Source organism: Myxine glutinosa, chromosome 10 (assembly GCF_964187855.1).
Source record: "Myxine glutinosa chromosome 10, kmMyxGlut1.1, whole genome shotgun sequence".
Taxonomy (NCBI): Eukaryota; Metazoa; Chordata; class Myxini; order Myxiniformes; family Myxinidae; genus Myxine; species Myxine glutinosa.
This window is the reverse complement of record NC_136270.1, coordinates 23,008,949-23,028,648: the sequence shown is the minus strand read 5'-3', so window position 1 is coordinate 23,028,648 and position 19,700 is coordinate 23,008,949. Positions and strand designations below refer to the sequence as shown.

At 46.5% G+C, this 19,700-nt stretch overlaps 1 non-coding gene across 1 annotated transcript; it reads right to left on the bottom strand.

The window, feature by feature from the left end:
* Nucleotides 1-1,782: 1,782 nt before the first annotated feature.
* On the bottom strand, nucleotides 1,783-1,931 carry LOC137434597 (U12 minor spliceosomal RNA). Its single transcript, XR_010985883.1, has one exon. It is a non-coding gene; the product is annotated as a U12 minor spliceosomal RNA (small nuclear RNA).
* Between the last annotated feature and the right edge of the window lie 17,769 nt (nucleotides 1,932-19,700).

Genomic DNA, 19,700 nt, shown 5'->3' with positions numbered 1-19,700 from the left:
CATACGCTGGTCACTTTCACTCTCGGCTTATGATTACGATATTATGTACAGACCTGGCTCCACAATTTCAAATGCAGACGCCATGAGTTGCCTACCACTTCCGGACACAGTGTTTGACCCCCCTGTACCTGGCAGCGTGATATCTCTGAAGGACTTTTTGAATGACAACCCAATTGATGCCAACCAGCTTCAAATGGACTATCTGAAAGCTCTGTGAGTTTTGTCAAGTCTGGTCTAAGTAAGATACCCGGCGGAAGCCTTCAGACCAGACTATCACGTGTGCTTTTTGCTCACCATATCACTCCCCACACAAGAACAGGGGAGACACCGGCTGAGCTGCTGATGAAACGACGTTTGCGTACACGACTGGATTGTCTAAGACCAGATGTGGTGTCGATTGTGTATCAAAATCAGTGGAAACAGAGACTTCACCATGACAAACATGCTGTACAGCGCTCTATAAAGGTCGGGGACCCGGTGTTTGTGAGAAACTTTGGTCGCGGAATGGTTTGGTTACCAGGGCGGGTTCACAAAAATGATGGACCGTTGTCCTACGTTATCAAACTAGAGGACAATCGAGTCGTCCGGAGGCACCTTGATCATGTCCGGTATCGGTCCTGTGATCCTGTCATTTTCACAAAGGATATCTCGCCACTTCCTGAACCTGTGAACAGCGACATTGTTGCCGCAGATAGTACTGCACCACTCCCTGAGGCTGAACCCCATAACGCTGTTGCAGCACCACCAGTGGGGCCGTGTGACGTCTTTGCACCACTCCCTGAGGCTGATCCCCATAACGCTGTTGCAGCACCACCAGTGGAGCCGTGTGGCGGCTTTGCACCCCGACGATCATCCAGAGTTCGAAAGGCGCCTACTCGCCTTGACTTGAAGCTAATATTCTTGTATGCATTTCGCATTCAATTTTCAATTTCAATTCAATTTTCGCATTCAATTTTGCATTTGCAATTTCGCAATTTTGTATGTCTGTATTTTTGTATGCATTGGTATGCTTTTCACTGTTATTTTCACATTGGTATTTTCACTGTTAATGGGAGAGGGGGGGAGATGTTATGTATTGCATGGGATTAAACCGGAAGGTGGATATAAAAGAGGCGGGGCATACGGCTTGGCACAGGAAGCTGGGCCTACACTGGGGGCTTGTGGTTTTCCCGGCTGCGCAATAAACGATCGATGGTGCACTCAAACTGTCTTCCCAGCCTGATACGTGATACATTACATGGGCCCTGTGCTTTTTCTGGTCTTCATCAATGATCTCTCCGACTCTCTTGAAAATCGTCTATCTCTTTGCTGATGACTCCACTCTCTGCCGCTCCATTCCTCATCCCTCAGATCGGCAGTCTGCAGCCTCCTCACTCTCTGCAGACCTGGACAAAATCACAGACTGGGCAAACAAGTGGAACATGTCTTTCAATCCTGAGTCCTGACAAATCTCACACTCTCTTGTCTTCCCCCTTCCAAAACTTTGATCTTTTCTACTCCCGTTAAACACCCCAAATCCACCTCTTTCAATCTCCGACTTCATTTCCTGGTTGTGACAATTTGTTCACAATCCAGCGATCTTGCGTACATTATATGTATATGACCCATTGTAGAACATTCTGCAGAACTGCATTGGCATGTCTCTGGCCAACACAGAATATGACCAACAGAGGGCGCACTCGCCCTGTCAGTGCATCTTTGGCATGATTACGATTAATTGAATGAACACTTCGTATGTTTCCTTGTTCAAACTTCGTTCTGTTATTGTTTAACATATGGGGTCGGGCAGATCGAAACACCCCGGCATCCCGCGGAGTAAGCGGGTCACCAGAGGACGACCTGTACCCGGTCAAAAATTTCTCTCACACATGGGGTGAGGACTCGGGCGTCACCCCGAATCGTTGTTTTCCTTACTCATTAGTTTAAGGCATAAACCAAGTAACTTTCCCGTGGACTCATATAGGCACGAGCACCACCTTACATTCGTGGGGGTCGAGTTAATGATATGCACGTTTTGGCGTGACGTCATGCTTACGTTGCGAGATGCGAATACGGTGACTCCTGGTGGAGCGTCGGTGTTATAGCGAATCCTAACTTCCTGGAATGGAAAGTACTGTGTGTGCTGCAGACCGTACTGTGTGTACTCTGTCTGTGTGCTGTGTGCTCTTATGCATTTTAAACGGCTGATATTCGGACATTGTTTGCTGGCGACCAACGACCAGGGGCAGCTCTCCCGATAGCACGTGGGAGACTCCACGGTGGGGTGATTCGTGTTCATCCAAATGCGAAAGGAACAAGTGAAACCAAATGTGACGTTTCAGTGCTGCGTATGTTGTTGGGTTGGGTGAAGTGAACGACCAAGGTCCCTCTTCCCAGCCACTCCCCAGATGACGTGTCAACCCTCGACTCCTCCCACCTCCCCTCCCACCCATGTAAAGGCCACAACCTTCCCCCAAGTGGAGAAGCACCCCTCGGTTCTCCACCCTCCTCCCCCCGCTCCTCCTTTCTTTTCCTCCATTCATGCAAACATATGTTACATGGGGTGAGGACTTTTTCAATATAGAAGGAGTAGTTAATACAGAACCAGCACAAGTACCGCTCGCTCCTCGTACCATATAGATATTAGTCATTTGTTGAAAAAGTGACTCAAGTCGTCCTTTGGAATAGACATTAAGCCGGCTGTCCTTTGGAATAGACATTAAGCTTGCCGTCGTTTGGAAAAGACATTAAGCCGGTCATCCTTTCCAATAAACATGAAGCCGGTCGTCCTTTCCAATAAACATAATAAGCCGGCTGTCCTTTGGAATATAAATTAAGCTTGCCGTCCTTTGGAATAGACATTAAGCCCGTCGTCCTTTCCAATAAACATTAAGCCGGCTGTCCTTTGGAATATAAATTAAGCTTGCCGTCCTTTGGAATAGACATTAAGCCCGTCGTCCTTTCCAATAAACATTAAGCCGGCTATCCTTTGGAATAAAAATTAAGCTTGCCGTCCTTTGGAATAGACATTAAGCCCGTCGTCCTTTCCAATAAACATTAAGCCGGCTATCCTTTGGAATAAAAATTAAGCTTGCCGTCCTTTGGAATAGACATTAAGCCCGTCGTCCTTTCCAATAAACATTAAGCCGGCTATCCTTTGGAATAAAAATTAAGCTTGCCGTCCTTTGGAATAGACATTAAGCCCGTCGTCCTTTCCAATAAACATTAAGCCGGCTATCCTTTGGAATATAAATTAAGCTTGCCGTCCTTTGGAATAGACATTAAGCCGGCTATCCTTTGGAATATAAATTAAGCTTGCCGTCCTTTGGAATAGACATTAAGCCCGTCGTCCTTTCCAATAAACATTAAGCCGGCTATCCTTTGGAATATAAATTAAGCTTGCCGTCCTTTGGAATAGACATTAAGGGTGATGAAGGTTGTGGTCAAGTTTCATAAAAATCGTGTGTGTTGTTTCAGACAAGAAAGCAAATATATATATTTTGGGGGATAAAACCTGGACCCTCTTTGATCCCCTGTAGACCCCTTTAGACTTCGACTTTCTTCGTGCTGTGAACAATCTTTGATACATCACGGGTGGTGAAGGCTGTGGTCAAGTTTCATCAAAATTGTGTGTGTAGTCTCAGAGGAAAAAGCAAATTCCTATTTTGACGGTCAAACCTGGATCCACTTTGACCCCCGGTAGACCCTCTTAGACCATGACTTTTTAAAATGCCGTGAACAAATTTTAGTCACAACACAAAAAATATAATTTGTGCCACATTTGGTCACAATCCCATCAGCGGTTTCGGAGAAGAAATTGCAAGTGTTTACGGACGGACGATGCGCCATCACATAAGCTCCCCAGAACTTCGTTCCAGGTGAGCTAATAAAAATAGGGGTCGTTGTCCCTGTGAAATTATGACATCATAGTTAAGGCAGCAATGACATCATCGTTAACAACACTTATTCCTCATGCAAAGTTCTTTACAATGAGCCACGTTAAAAAAAATTCCATGGAGTGGTTTTTGGAGATATAGGTGCAACATTTTTCTCTTCTGAGTATAGGTGAAACATTTTTCCATTTTTCCAAGATGACACCTGTACCACGTGACCTATGACGTCATAATTATCTTTGAAAATGCTACCAGAGTCAGAACGCTCCGATGGTCAAAATTTAGTGTCTATCGGACGAACAGTTGCAGAGAATTTTTTTTTTCATATTGATCAGATAAAGCCTTGTATTTGTCGAAATATGACGTCAAAATTAAGGCACCGATGACATCATCATTAACATATCTTGTTCCCCAAAGGGAGCCTTGTTTCATTTTTTTCCCTTTTTAGCGGTTTCGGAGATATAGAGGTGCAACTTTTTTCCAGGGTGGCGTCCGTACCACGTCACCTACGACGTCATAATTATGAATAAATAATTATATAGACGGAGGTGCTCCGATAGTTAAATTTCGTGTCAATCGGACCAATGGTTGCCGAAAAAATGAATTTTTAAAATGCAGACACGTGTGCCACGCGTATGTGCGCCACACGTACCCACTGAATGCCGAACCCTGCTTTTTGCTTCGCAAGCGCAAGGTAAAAATCAATTAAAACAAGTACAGATACATTCAAAGTACACCGCCCACATGCTAAAAAAAACAAGTATTCTGAGTATTGCGCTGCAATACATGTCCCCGACCGGCAGTCTGTCGTCCGGAAAACTGTTGGGGAAATTACCAAGGGTTATTTATCCACAGGTTCTGAATCGTTCCCAATCGCTAATTACCTCAGGACGGGCTCACCTGTGATTCGCACTCGGGCCTTCGATTTATACACCTTGCAGACAGGTCAGCAGAAGCACGAGAAAATACGTTGTTGATAAAGAACCTTTCGAGTCGCTAAATATAAGTAATTTATTATATTTTCCGGTTCACGATCGATGATCGATGTGTGTATATATGTTGCTCGGCTTGGCTCCGCCCCTCCGGAAAGCGCGCGCTGTGTCGCGTTGTTGACGTTCGCGAGACGAGGCTGAGGACGCGCAGTGCGGCTTGAGGAGAACTCGAGAATAAACAAGAGATATCCATTTTAAAAAATATTTTCGTTTATTTAACGATATCTGCGAAACCACGTGCCCTATCGCAAATTCCAAAAGGACATTTTAATGCTAAACAGATCTGTGAAGTTTCCCCTCGATTGGATCAAAAATGAGGGAGGAGCTCGGTTTTAAAGGTTCATGCTTAAAAACGTCATAACTCTGAAACCATGTGACGCATGACGTCATCCTCGCTGACTTTTTTGTTCGTCATGAGTATGCGATTCTGCCTGCAAAGCTTGGCCTCGATCTGTTCAGCCGTTGCAGAGAAAAAGGGGTTTTCGTGTTTTCACGAAAAACAATATGGCGGCCGGACCACGTGACATGTGACGTCATAATTACCATTAAAATATTCTACAGACCGAGTCCCCCCTACCGTGAAAATTTGATCTCAATCGGTCCTATTATTGCAGAGAAAATGTTTTTTAAAGGAAATTAAAACTTAAAATAGTACTGAGTTAAGGATCATCAGAATTATCAGAATTCCCAAAGTTCAAAGTGCCATAACATTGTCAAAAATGATCGAAACGTCGTGAAGTTCGAACTTGACCTCTAACTTATCATGAGGAAACCATGTGCCAAGTTTGAAATCATTAGCATTAAGCGTTTAGAAAAAAAAGTCCGGAAAACTGTTCTTTGCGTGACGGACTGAAGGACTGACGGACTGACGGACGGAGGGACTGACAGACGGAGGGACGGAGTGCAAACCTATAGTCCCCTCCGGTGTACACCGGTAGGGGACTAATAACATATTATCCAGGGCGCAGCATTGTCGGGGCCGTCGTGCAGCACATAGAGACGGTATTGGGAGGGATAGTCTAGTAGGAAGACTAGGTCCCCCTGCACCCCCCGGAGATATACTTCTAATCAGTGTTTCTAGATTGGACAAAATGTGTAGAAAATGACTAGCTATGGCCCCAAGCTGAAAAAATGTCCCACATACCATTTTTATGCAAATTACTGCTGCAAATTTTATGCAAAATTATGCAAATTTTATGCAAATTTTTGATGAGGAGTAGAGTTGAGGGGTCTTTGAGGGCTTCATCGAGGTGCTCTCGGTTGCAAGACTGGGTCATTCTGAGAAGCACAGCAGGGTCAGAGATCATGATGTTCTCCTCCTCAGTGAATCTCTCCATCAACAGCCTCTCCATTGCCTCACACACTGTTTTGAGGCAAAAGAGGGACTTTGCGTAGGCCTTTCCACTGAGAACACCTTTGAGAGATCCACTTGTTACTAGTTGTGCCTCAAAGAGAATCTCTGCATATCCAGAACCACGCATCTTGTGTCCAGTGAGCATCCCGATGTAGTTCATGGATGTGTGGAAGGGTCCAATCGTTACTACATGACTAGCAAATTCATTTGGCCAGCGCCAGATGATGGGAAGGGCTTTCATGCAGACACCCAGATCAAATGTATTCAGGACCCATCTCTGACCCACCTCAGCAGTTGCTGCCTCGGAACGCTTCAGTAGCTCACGAACAACTGCGTTGTCTGTGATCGGTTGGTGGATAGGCGTGCAGTAGTCGACTGTTGATTTGCTGGGTGGGGGAGAACCAGTTGCAGAGGTGAAACCCCCTAGCCCAGGCACAGGCTGCAGGCCATTGCCATGCCATGCAGGCACCAGGCACAGACCGATCACAGACAACGCAGTTGTTCGTGAGCTACTGAAGCGTTCCGAGGCAGCAACTGCTGAGGTGGGTTAGAGATGGGTCCTGAATACATTTGATCTGGGTGTCTGCATGAAAGCCCTTCCCATCATCTGGCGCTGGCCAAATGAATTTGCTAGTCATGTAGTAACGATTGGACCCTTCCACACATCCATGAACTACATCGGGATGCTCACTGGACACAAGATGCGTGGTTCTGGATATGCAGAGATTCTCTTTGAGGCACAACTAGTAACAAGTGGATCTCTCAAAGGTGTTCTCAGTGGAAAGGCCTACGCAAAGTCCCTCTTTTGCCTCAAAACAGTGTGTGAGGCAATGGAGAGGCTGTTGATGGAGAGATTCACTGAGGAGAACATCATGATCTCTGACCCTGCTGTGCTTCTCAGAATGACCCAGTCTTGCAACCGAGAGCACCTCGATGAAGCCCTCAAAGACCCCTCAACTCTACTCCTCATCAAAAATTTGCATAAAATTTGCATAATTTTGCATAAAATTTGCAGCAGTAATTTGCATAAAAATGGTATGTGGGACATTTTTTCAGCTTGGGGCCATAGCTAGTCATTTTCTACACATTTTTTCCAATCTAGAAACACTGATTAGAAGTATATCTCCGGGGGGTGCAGGGGGACCTAGTCTTCCTACTAGACTAGGAGAGGTGCACAATATTGATTGATTAAATGCGTAATTAAAATCATTAAATAATAATAGTAAAATAATTTCTTAATCATTGGCTAATAGCATACCTAACCACCAGTGTTTCATTTGAAGCTGTAACTTTCCGAAAATTAATTAAATTAGTCATTAATGGCAATAAATAAATAATTAATTGATTAATTAATCAATAATAAATAGATTAATCAATCAATTCAAAAGATCCTTTATAGCCAAATCACTTGGTCAATGTCGTGTCCAAATATCAGCTTCCTAGATCAAAAGGTGCCTGAGATGTTGCCCAGAGGAGAAAGGAAATAAATAAGTACTTAATTAATCGATAATAAATTAATATTTCCAAGCTGGCCTCCAAAGCCAGTCGCCGACTGGGCATCCTCCGTCGTGCAAAGTCCTTCCTTGGCACACCTGAGCTCCTCACCACATACAAGGCTTTCATCCGCAGCTCAATGGAATACTGTTCCCCCCTCTGGGCCGGTGCTCCTGCCTCACACCGAGCTCGGCTTCACGCTGATGAAACCAAAGCTTTCAGGATCATTGGAATCTCCTGCGATGACGCTATCTCCGAGGGCCTTTCACTTACTCACCGCAGGCAGGTTGGTGGTCTTTGTGTCTTCTACCGACTCCTCACCGGCCTGGCTCCCCCAGCTCTGTATGTGCTCTGTCCCCCAAATATTCCTACAGGTCGCACAAGATCTGCCTGCAACCCTCTTATGGTTAAACTACCAAAATCAAGACTCTCTGCTCACCTTCACTCCTTCATTCCTCTTTTCTGCCGCCCCTGGAACAAACTCCCTCACTCTCTTCAATCACTCTCCTCCCTCCAGGTCTTTAAAACAGCTGTTCACCATCTTCTCTTATCTTCCCCCATCCAAAACCTTGAACTCTTCTACCCCCGTTAATTCACCCCAGATCCACTTTTTATTTGAAATACCGACTTCTTTCTTTCCTGGAAGTTCTAGCAGTGTCCATGTGTTTTGTACCGTTCCCACCCCGCTCCCCCGCCTTCCCATGCCTCCTCCTCCCAAGCCCTCTCCCTCCCACGGATCTTCCGTTGTCTCTGTTCTCTGCTGTTGTACTTGTGTGCTGCCCTCTCTCTCTCCCCATCTTGTCTCCCGCTCCCTTTATTGTATGTTTTGTGTGTCCGTTTGTCCTTTTTTGTGATTGACGTTAGCTCTTCCACGAGCCTCGATCTTGCATACAAAAAATAAATAAATAAATAAATTCGGTGCCATTCCTGGGTGCCAGAAGACCTGGGTGCCATTCCTGGTCTGGGTGTGTAATTTTCCCACATACAGTGCATTCAGAAAGTATTCAGACCCCTTCACTTTTTTCACATTTTGTTATGTTGCAGCCTTATGCTGAAATCGTTTGAATTCATTTTTTCCCTCATCCATCTACACTCAATACCCCATAATGACAAAGAGAAAACAGGATTTTAGAAAGTTTTGCAAATTTATTAAAAAGACAAAACTGAAATATCACATTTACATAAGTATTCAGACCCTTTGCTATGACACTTGAAATTTAGCTCAGGTGCCTCCCATTTCTCTTGATCATCTTTGAGATGTTTCTACACCTTGATTGGAGTCCACCTGTGGTAAATTCAATTGATTGGACATTATTTGGAAAGGCACACACCTGCAAATATAAGGTCTCACAGCTGACGATGCATATCACAGCAAAAACCAAGCCATGAGGTCGAAGGAATTGCCTGCAGAGCTCAGAGACAGGATTGTGTCGAGGCACAGATCTGGGGAAGCATACAAAAAAAATTCTGCTGCATTGAAGGTTCCCAAGAGGACAGTGGCCTCCATAATTCTTAAATGGAAGAAGTTTGGAACAACCAGGAGTCTTCCTAGAGCTGGCCGCCCGGCCAAACTGAGCAATCGGGGGAGAAGGGCCTTGGTAAGAGAGGTGACCAAGAACCCTATGGTCACTCTGGCTGAGCTCCAGAGATCCTGTGTGGAGATGGGAGAAACTTCCAGAAGAACAACCATCACTGCATCACTCCAGCGATCTGGGCTTTATGGCAAAGTGGCCAGGCATGCCAGACGACCTCAAGAAGATGTGGCAATCAGGCTTGCCATACGACCTCAAGAAGATGTGGCAATCAGGCATGCCAGACGACCTCAAGAAGATGTGGCAATCAGGCATGCCAGACGACCTCAAGAAGATGTGGCAATCAGGCTTGCCATACGACCTCAAGAAGATGTGGCAATCAGGCATGCCAGACGACCTCAAGAAGATGCAGCAATCAGGCTTGCCATACGACCTCAAGAAGATGTGGCAATCAGGAATGTCAGACGACCTCAAGAGGATGTGGTAATCAGGCATGTCAGACGACCTCAAGAAGATGTGGCAATCAGGCATGCCACACGACCTCAAGAAGATGTGGCAATCAGGTTTGCCATACGAACTCAAGAAGATGTGGCAATCAGGCTTGCCATATGACCTCAAGAAGATGTGGCAATCAGGCATGCCAGACGACCTCAAGAAGATGTGGCAATCAGGCTTGCCAGACGACTTCAAGAAGATGTGGCAATCAGGCTTGCCAGACGACCTCAAGAAGATGTGGCAATCAGGCATGCCAGACAACCTCAAGAAAATGTGGCAATCAGGCTAGCCAGACGACCTCAAGAAGATGTGGCAATCAGGCATGCCAGATGACCTCAAGAAGATGTGGCAATCAGGCTTGCCAGACGACCTCAAGAAGATGTGGCAATCAGGCATGCCAGATGACCTCAAGAAGATGTGGCAATCAGGCATGACAGACGACCTCAAGAAGATGTGGCAATCAGGCATGTCAGACGACCTCAAGAAGATGTGGCAATCAGGCTTGCCAGACGACCTCAAGAAGATGTGACAATCAGGCATGCCAGACGACCTCAAGAAGATGTGGCAATCAGGCTTGACAGATGACCTCAAGAAATGTGGCAATCAGGCATGCCAGACGACCTCAAGAAGATGTGGCAATCAGGCTTGCCAGACGACCTCAAGAAGATGCGGCAATCAGGCATGCCAGACGACAACTCAGTCTGAATGTAAAGAAGGCCGAGGTGATGGCCTTCAACATCACAGATAAAGTCAGCATTTTGACATTCAATGGTTCCACTCTGACAGTCAAGAGCGACTTCAAGTACCTTGGGTCCTACATCAGCTCGACCGAGAAAGACATCAAAGTGAGGAAAGCACAAGCCTGACGAGCCCTTCATGACCTCAAGAAGATGTGGCAATCAGGCATGCCATACGACCTCAAGAAGATGTGGCAATCAGGCATGCCATACGACCTCAAGAAGATGTGGCAATCAGGCGTGCCATACGACCTTAAGAAGATGTGGCAATCAGGCTTGCCATACGACCTCAAGAAGATGTGGCAATCAGGCATGTGTTATGGATTCGGCCCTTCCGTGGTGGTGGTTTTCAGCCACGTGAAACATTTCTGGTTAGGTATTATTATTCTTATCGGGGTTGGAAGGAAACGGCGATTATTGTTGTTTAAAGGAAATGGTTATTGTGATTAAAAGGTTAAAAGCGCTCATGGTAAAAATGAAACAGGAAATCGGATCCTGCACCGGAAGACGTCGAGTGAGGAAGAAGAGGTCGGGGAAGACGTGTGGCGAAGCTCCGTACCTAGCATGGTCGAGCGTATATCGCGAGTGAACTTTGAGTCCTTGAAAGAAATATCGTGCGATAGATGTTATCGCCGGAATATTGAGGAACCTGCATAGTCAGGTATCGGCGTTGAGGTTCCGGAGAATCCTTGCCTAGAGGCTCCAGCTCGAGTGAGAGCCGTCCGCCATTCTGCCCCGCACGCTGCGTCCACCGAAGAAGGTTTTGGTACGCGGCAATTTTTCTCATCTTCCGGCCATCTGCCGGGGATGCGGGTGTGCGAAAGCGGCGTTTGAAGGTTACACGGCGGTTCGCTGATTGAACGGCGAACGTGTACATCGGCGCACGTCTTTGGGGATTTTCCATTCGACCGCGAGTTGCTGGGTGTTGGACCACGTGACTTCTGTGCCGCTTCGACCGCCTACGTCTCGATTGATCTTGATCGGACATTGTTCCCACGATCGCTGGAGTGAATCAACTTCGCCCTGGAGAGTTATAGAGACATTGGGGAGTGCCGTGAGTTTGAGATAAGTACTAGATAAGATGGTACCATCTTAAGATTTTGATTGTCTGGATTTGCTATCGTTATTGGTGATGTTATTCCTGTGTGATTTTTAATATATTATTGGTTTGTTTATAACCATTGGTGTGGTTTCCTTATTGATTTCGACACTGAATAATATATATTTTCTGCTGTGGCTCCTCCCGGCATTCAGAGGTATTCCCGGGGTTCGGAGGTATACCGAGACCAGAAGGTCGGGGAGGAGCACGTAACAGAAATTGGGGGCTCGTCCAATTGACTCGTGGGCTCAAAATTGGGTCTGCGTCCGGGATATAAAATTCCCTAAATTTAGTCCGGGAAAGAATTCCCTAACATTCCCAGAATTCCAAAATTTGGAACTTTTTCCAACATTCCCAAATTTTCCCCCCAAAATTTTTTTTTTTAAATTTCTTGTGTGAAGGTTAACAGGTGTTAACAATTGTCACCATGGAGTTTGACGCAGAGAAGTTTGCAGTGACCCCTAGTGAGGCACAGTTCAGAGCATTATTCAAATCGGACCTCTTGGTATTGGCCAGACATTTTAGCTTGGAGGTTCGAACGAATATGAGGAAAGCAGAGATGCAGAGATTGGTGATAGAATCTCTGGTGGGACAAACAACATGGGAAGAGGGAGCCTTGGATTGGTTACCCGAGGAACAAGAAAATGTGGAGCTCTGGAAACTGGAGATGCAATTGCAGAGCCAGGAAAGGGAAAAAGCAGAGGAAAGGAGAGCTGCAAGAGAACTCGAAGAAAGAAAAGCAGAGTAAAGGAGAGTTGAACGAGAACTCGAAGAGAGAAGAGAAAAGGAACAAGCAGAGGAAAGGAGAGCTGCAAGGGAACTCGAAGAAAGAAGAGAAGAGAAAAAAGCAAAGGACAGGAAAGCTGCAAGGGAACTCGAAGCAGAGGAGAGAAAAGCCAAAAGGGAGTTAAAGGATCGTGAAATGGCACTTCAGCAGAAAATTAGACTCAAGGAGCTGGATGTAGTGAAAAAACGGGGAGAGGTACCTTCCATGCCGACTGGTTCGACACCGAGTCAGAACACCTGGGATGTTGGCAGACATGTGAGGCTGGTTCCACCCTTCAATGAAAAGGAGGTAGCCAATTTTTTTTCACACTTTGAGAAAGTGGCTCAACTGCTAAAATGGCCTGAGGAGTTCTGGACCATGTTAGTGCAAAGTGTTCTGGTGGGTAAAGCTCAAGATATTTATAAGGCTTTACCGATTGACCAATGTGCAGATTATGAGATAGTGAAAAAAAACATTCTCAAAGCCTATGAATTGGTCCCGGAAGCTTACCGGCAAAAATTCCGGAATGCCAGGAAGAGGGAGAGTGAGACCCATGTGGAGTTTGCCAGAATGAAAGAAACCATGTTTGATAGGTGGTGTGATTCAAAAGGGGTTGGGAAAGACTTCGAACTATTGCGGCAATTGATCCTGGTGGAGGAATTCCAACAGTGTGTCCACGAGGACATTAAAGTTCATCTGGAGGAAAATGAAAGTACCAAAGCTGTATGAGGCAGCCACCATGGCAGATGACTCTGCCTTAACACACAGGATGGGGTTCCACAAACCTAACTTCTCGCCTAGACTTAAACAGGGGAGCTATGGTACATCCGGTGCGGAGAACGAAAAGGCATGGGGGCGGCCTCAAGATGATTATGGGCACCACTCTGATACCACGACTTCTAGAAATCCGAAGACAGCAGTTCCAAGGCAGACTTATCCTCCGGGGGGCTCGAGACAAACCACGAGGTTCTCCTCCGGGCCTACTTGCGCTTTTTGCCATAAACCTGGACACTTGATGTCCCACTGTTATGCTCTGGGAAAGGAAAATCAGGAGCGGAGTTCGCCTAGTACAACTCCGAATGCAATGGCAAATGTGAGTAATCGCCCTCCAAAGGGTTACCAACCATTTATTTCAGAGGGGTTGGTGTCACTGAATGGAGACCCGACTACCCGGAGACCTGTTAAGGTATTGAGGGACACAGGAGCACATCAATCTTTAATGCTTGAAGGCATCTTGCCATTGTCAGAGGAGACGGCAACTGGTGATAGTGTTCATTTACAGGGGATTGGTGGCTGTGTTAGAGCTCCACTTCATGTCATCCATTTGGAGTCCGATTTAGTGTCAGGACCGGTCACCGTAGGTTTACAAGCCACTCTTCCTGTAGAGGGAGTACCTTTGGTTATCGGGAATGATTTGGCCGGTGGTCAAGTTTATGGTAACCCGATGGGTGGTAAAAAGCCCAGTAGGGAAAATAACACCACACCAGTTAGGGATGGTGACAAATTTGACAGGTTATTTGTAGGTGGACTGAACTTCAAAACAAAGGAAGAAGTTCTGACCTCTGTTTTCAGCAAATATGGACCGCTTCTGGAAGTGCGGCTGGTAAAAGACAGAGAAACGCAAAAGTCAAGAGGGTTTGGCTTTGTCACGTTTGAAAAAACAAAGGACGCCAAAGAGGCAGAGACGGATTGGAATGGTAAGGATTTGGAGGGTCGGACCATAGCCGTAGAGAAGGCAGGCCGTAGGCGTCGAGGGGGCTACAGAAGAGGAAAACGTGGCGGTAGTTTTGGTGGTGGCCGCAGTCGATATTACCACGGAGGCTCCCAGGGTTACGGCAGCTCCCGCAGGAATGATAATCAGGGTAGTGGCCGAGAGGGAGACCGATATTTACGTGACTACAGTGACAAGCGGTCCACCCGTGATTATTACGAAAGCTAGAAAGAGTTGAAGCACTGAATGCTGCGGAGCAGCCGAGCAAAAAATTCCTACACGGATTAACCATGAGTGCCACGTTCCTAAAGGCGTCTATGTAGTGAACGTTCCTACACGAATTAACCGTGAACTCTACGTTCCTAAAGGCGTCCATGTAGTGAACTTTCCTGCACGGGCTAACCGTGACCTCCACGTTCCTAAAGGCATCCATGTAGTGAATACTTCCAGGCCTCACCACCCCAACCACCATGGAACCTGGCTTTCAGCTCGGCCTCCGGGAAAAGTGTTGTAGTTTTGCTTGACTTTGGATTTTGATTACTACCCTTTAACCTTCATTCAAAAGAAACGAAAAGTAAAATCAGTGGGGGATGAGATGGAGTTGGCTTTGCAGGAGTCCAACTGGGAAATTGAACATGTAAAGGGCAGGGACAATGTCATGGTTGACGCTTTGTACAGAGTCAATTAACTCTGGAAATCTCTGTGGGTTGTTCGAAGTTTGTTGCTTTATTTTTGGGAAATCTTGATTATTGTTGTTCACGGGAATTGATGATTTGGGTTGTGAGTTTACGTTTGTTGGTTTCAAGAGTTAGCCTGCAAAGAAAGTTTTCGCAGTGTTCAAACTTTCTTTCTTGAGGGGGGGGGGGGGGGGCGGGGGGAGGGTTACGGATTCGGCCCTTCCGTGGTGGTGGTTTTCATCCACGTGAAACATTTCTGGTTAGGTATTATTATTCTTATCGGGGTTGGAAAGAAACGGCGATTATTGTTGTTTAAATAAATGGTTAGTGTGATTAAAAGGTTAAAAGCACTCATGGTAAAAATGAAACAGGAAATCGGATTGTGCACCGGAAGACGTCGAGCGAGGAAGAAGACGTCGGGAGGCAAAGGTCGGGGAAGACGAGTGGCGAAGCTCCGTACCTAGCGTGGTCGAGCATACATCGCGAGTGAACTTTGAGTCCTTGAAAGAAATATCGTGCGATAGGTGTTATCCCCGGAATATTGAGGAACCTGCATAGTCAGATATCGGCATTGAGGTTCCGGAGAATCCTTGCCCAGAGGCTCCGGCTCGAGTGAGAGCCGTCCGCCATTCTTCCCCACACGCTGCGTCCACCGAAGAAGGGTTTGGTACGCGGCAACCTTTCTCATCCTCCGGTCGTCTGCCGGGGATGCGGGTGTGCGAAAGCGGCGTTTGAAGGTTACACGGCGGTTCGCTGATTGAACGGCGAACGTGTACGTCGGCGCGCGTATTTGGGGATTTTCTATTCTACCGCGAGTTGCTGGGTGTTGGACCACGTGACTTCTGTGCTGCTTCGACCGCCTACGCCTCGATTGATCTTGATCGGACATTGTTCCCACGATCGCTGGAGTGAATCAACTTCGCCTTGGAGAGTTATAGAGACATTGGGGAGTGCCGTGAGTTTGAGATAAGTTCTAGATAAGATGGTATCATCTTAAGATTTTGATTGTCTGGATTTGCTATCGTTATTGGTGATGTTATTCCTGTGTGATTTTTAATATATTATTGGTTTGTTTACAACCATTGGTGTGGTTTCCTTATTGATTTCGACACGGCATAACATATATTTTCTGCCGTGGCTCCTCCCGGGGTTCGGAGGTTTTCCAGGGGTTCAGAGGTATACCGAGACCAGAAGGTCGGGGAGGAGCATGTAACACTTGTCAGACGACCTCAAGAAGATGTGGCAATCAGGCTTGCCAGACGACCTCAAGAAGATTTGGCAATCAGGCATGTCAGACGACCTCACGAAAATGTGGCAATCAGGCTTGCCATACGACCTCAAGAAGATGTGGCAATCAGGCTTGCCATACGACCTCAAGAAGATGTGGCAATCAGGCTTGCCATACGACCTCAAGAAGATGTGGCAATCAGGGTTGCCACACGACCTCAAGAAGATGTGGCAATCAGGGTTGCCATACGACCTCAAGAAGATGTGGCAATCAGGCTTGCCATACGACCTCAAGAAGATGTGGCAATCAGGGTTGCCATCCGACCTCAAGAAGATGTGGCAATCAGGGTTGCCATACGACCTCAAGAAGATGTGGCAATCAGGGTTGCCATACGACCTCAAGAAGATGTGGCAATCAGGCTTGCCATACGACCTCAAGAAGATGTGGCAATCAGGGTTTCCATACGACCTCAAGAAGATGTGGCAATCAGTGTTGCCATCCGACCTCAAGAGAAAACTATTCGTTGCAACTGTCAAATCGATCCTCCTGTGCGGCTCTGAGGCATGGACCCTCACTTCTGAACAGGAGGCAAGCCTCAACGGCTGCTACACGCGCATGCTACAGATGGCCCTGAATGTGACATGGAGAGATCATGTCAGAAATAACATATTGTATAGAGGACTACCACGTGTCTCGCAAAAGATCAGGACTCGGAGGCTACAAATGGCAGAACACTGCGTACGGCATAAGGACCCAGCAGTTAGTAAGCTGGTGCTCTGGGAACTGGAGCATGAACAGGCCTCGAGAAGGGGGCGTCACTTGACATACGTCGACCAGGTGAGGCGGAACACAGGACTTGTGACCACTGCAGAAATCAGGTCGTGTATGGAGAATCATGGAGTCTGGCACGTCATCATAGCCCGAGGAGACTTCACACGATTTGTTATTACACAATGTTCTTTTTTTTCTTTTCTTTTTTATTATCACACAATTTTCTTGTTTTTTGTTGTTGTTGTTATCACACAATGTTCTTTTTTTATCACACAATGTTCTTTCTTTTTCTGTTTTTGTTATCATGCAATGTTCTTTTTTTTTTTTCCACGCGGTGTTCTTGTTTTTGTCATCACAGTGTTTTTTTTTTAGCTCACCTGCAACGAAGTTCAGGGGAGCTTATGCTTATGCGTCGTCTGTCCCTCAGTTCATAAACACTTGAAACTTCTTCTCCGAAACCGCTGATGGAATTGCGACCAAATTTGGCACAAATTATATTTGTTGTGTTGTGACTAAAGTTTGTCCAGGTCATTAAAAAAATCTGCTCCTTTAGGGCAGAATGATGTGGCAATTGGGGGTTGCCCCCCAAAATAGACGTGGGGTTGAAAAACGTCCAAAATCGTCCAAAATGGACGTCCAAAATAGACCCCCCAGACGTGGGGGTTTCCCCCAAAATAGGTATTTGCTTTCTTCTCAGAAACTACACATGCAATTCTGATGAAACTTGATCACAACCTTAATCACCTGTGTTGTACCAAAGCTTGTTCCTGGCATTGAAAAAATCGGGGTCTAAGGTGGTCTTGCCCCCCAAAATAGGTATTTTATTTTTCCTCAGAACCCACACACACAATTTTGATGAAACTTCACCACAACCTTCATCATCCGTGATGTACCAATGTTTGTTCAAGGTAATGGAAAAATTAGGGTCTGAGGAGGTACACGGGGTGGGATGGGGGGGGGGGGGGGGGGGGGAGGAGTTGCTCCTCAAAATAGGTATTTTTGGTTTGTTTGTTTAAAGTCTTATGATTATGTTAGTATGATTCTACATGCTGCCCTGTCTTCTAGCAACCATTGAAATTGATTTAAAATACCCTTAGTCGGTGCAGTACACTGTTTATTCTACCAAGTGAATGCCAGGAGTATTGCCCCTATGTTTAAATGGTTGTATTCCAGAGGCGCGTGCGATTTGGTCTCTTCCGAAGACAGAAGCCTCTTTAGTCCGGCAGCTAAGCTAAATATAGCATAACAATTGTGCATTTTGTGAGGAGAGCACCAAATTTGGCACACTAGTAGACTATCATATTATGAAAAGATCTGGATATTGGGCCATCTCAGATTCAGAGATTTGATTTTTGCAAGATTTGCAGATTTTGCAGATTTGCAAGCTGAGATTGCAACGCCAGGGACGGCCGACTCCTTCCTGCGAGCTGCCCACGTCACCCGCACAAGAAGAGCTCATCAAATCACTGCAGCGGCACTGCACATCCTGCAACACCGTGCGTATGAACGCCACTGTATGACATATGCTGATGATGCAGAAGACCTGCCTGAGTTCGAAGACTGGTGTCACCAGAGAGGAGAAGACATTCCCAACTTTCAGTACTGGGCAACTGTGCTGGAACTAGAGATGTTGGTACTGGTCTACGTGCGTTCTCTGCGGCAGGCTTCATTCACGATGTACCTTGATGCCCTGACGGAACTGGTCCCATGGTTCCATGCCTTAGACCACACACACTGTGCCAGGTGGGTCCCTGTTCACCTGAGGGACATGGTCGCACTCCCAATGAAGCACCCAGATGTAGCCAGAGAATTCAGCGCTGGCAACTTCACTGTACAGAAGACGAAGAAGGTGTTCTCTTCGATCCCAATCGAATCGAAATCTTGCAAAAATCAAATCTCTGAATCTGAGATGGCCCAATATCCAGATCTTTTCATAATATGATTGTCTACTAGTGTGCCAAATTTGGTGCTTTCCTCACAAAATGCACAATTGTTATGCTAAGTTGCCCCACTACTTCCGGAAGATTGCTTTGCGCCGAACAGGCAGAAGAGAAGCAAGATGGCGGCCAAACATGTATTACTCGCGCTCGTGATGGAAGAATTAGACAAAGATGACAATACATCTCAAGTTGATGCAAATATCCAGATTGTGTTTTCACTTGCAAGTTTTGCTGCGTAAGTATACCCTCTTCTCTTCCGCCTCTTCTTCCTCTTCCTCTTCCTCGTCCTTTTCCTCGGCACACCTGAGCTCCTCACCACGTACAAGGCTTTCATCCGCAGCTCAATGGAATACTGCTCTCCCCTATGGGCAGGTGCTCCTGCCTCACACCTAGCTCGGCTTCACGCTGTTGAAACCAAAGCTTTCAGAATTATTGGAATCTCCCGCGATGAAGCTATCTCTGAGGGCCTTTCACTCAGTCACCGCAGGCAGGTAGGTGGTCTTTCTGTTTTCTACCGACTCCTCTCCAACCTTGCACCCCCAGCTCTCTCTGTGCTCTGTCCCCCCAATATTCCTACAGGTCGCTCAAGATCTGCCAGCAACCCTCTGATGGTTAAACTGCCGAAATCTCGGCTCTCTGCTCACCTTCACTCTTTCATTCCTCTTTTCTCCCGCCTCTGGAACAAACTCCCTCACTCCCTTCAATCCCACTCCTCCCTCCAGGTCTTTAAAACAGCTGTTCACCACCATCTCTTATCTTCCCCTATCCAAAACCTTGATCTTTTCTACCCCCCGCTAATTCACCCCAGATCCACCTTGTTTGAAATTCCAACTTCTTTCCTGGAAGTCCTGGCAGTGTCCATATGTGTTATACCTCTCCCACCCCTCCCCCCCTTCCCATGCCCCCCTCCAAAGCCCTCTCCCTCTCACAGATCTCTCGATGTCTCCATGTCTCTCGGTCCCTGCTCTCAAATGTTGTGTTTGTGTCCTTCCCCCTCTCTCCCCATCTTGTCTACCCCTCCCGATGTTATAT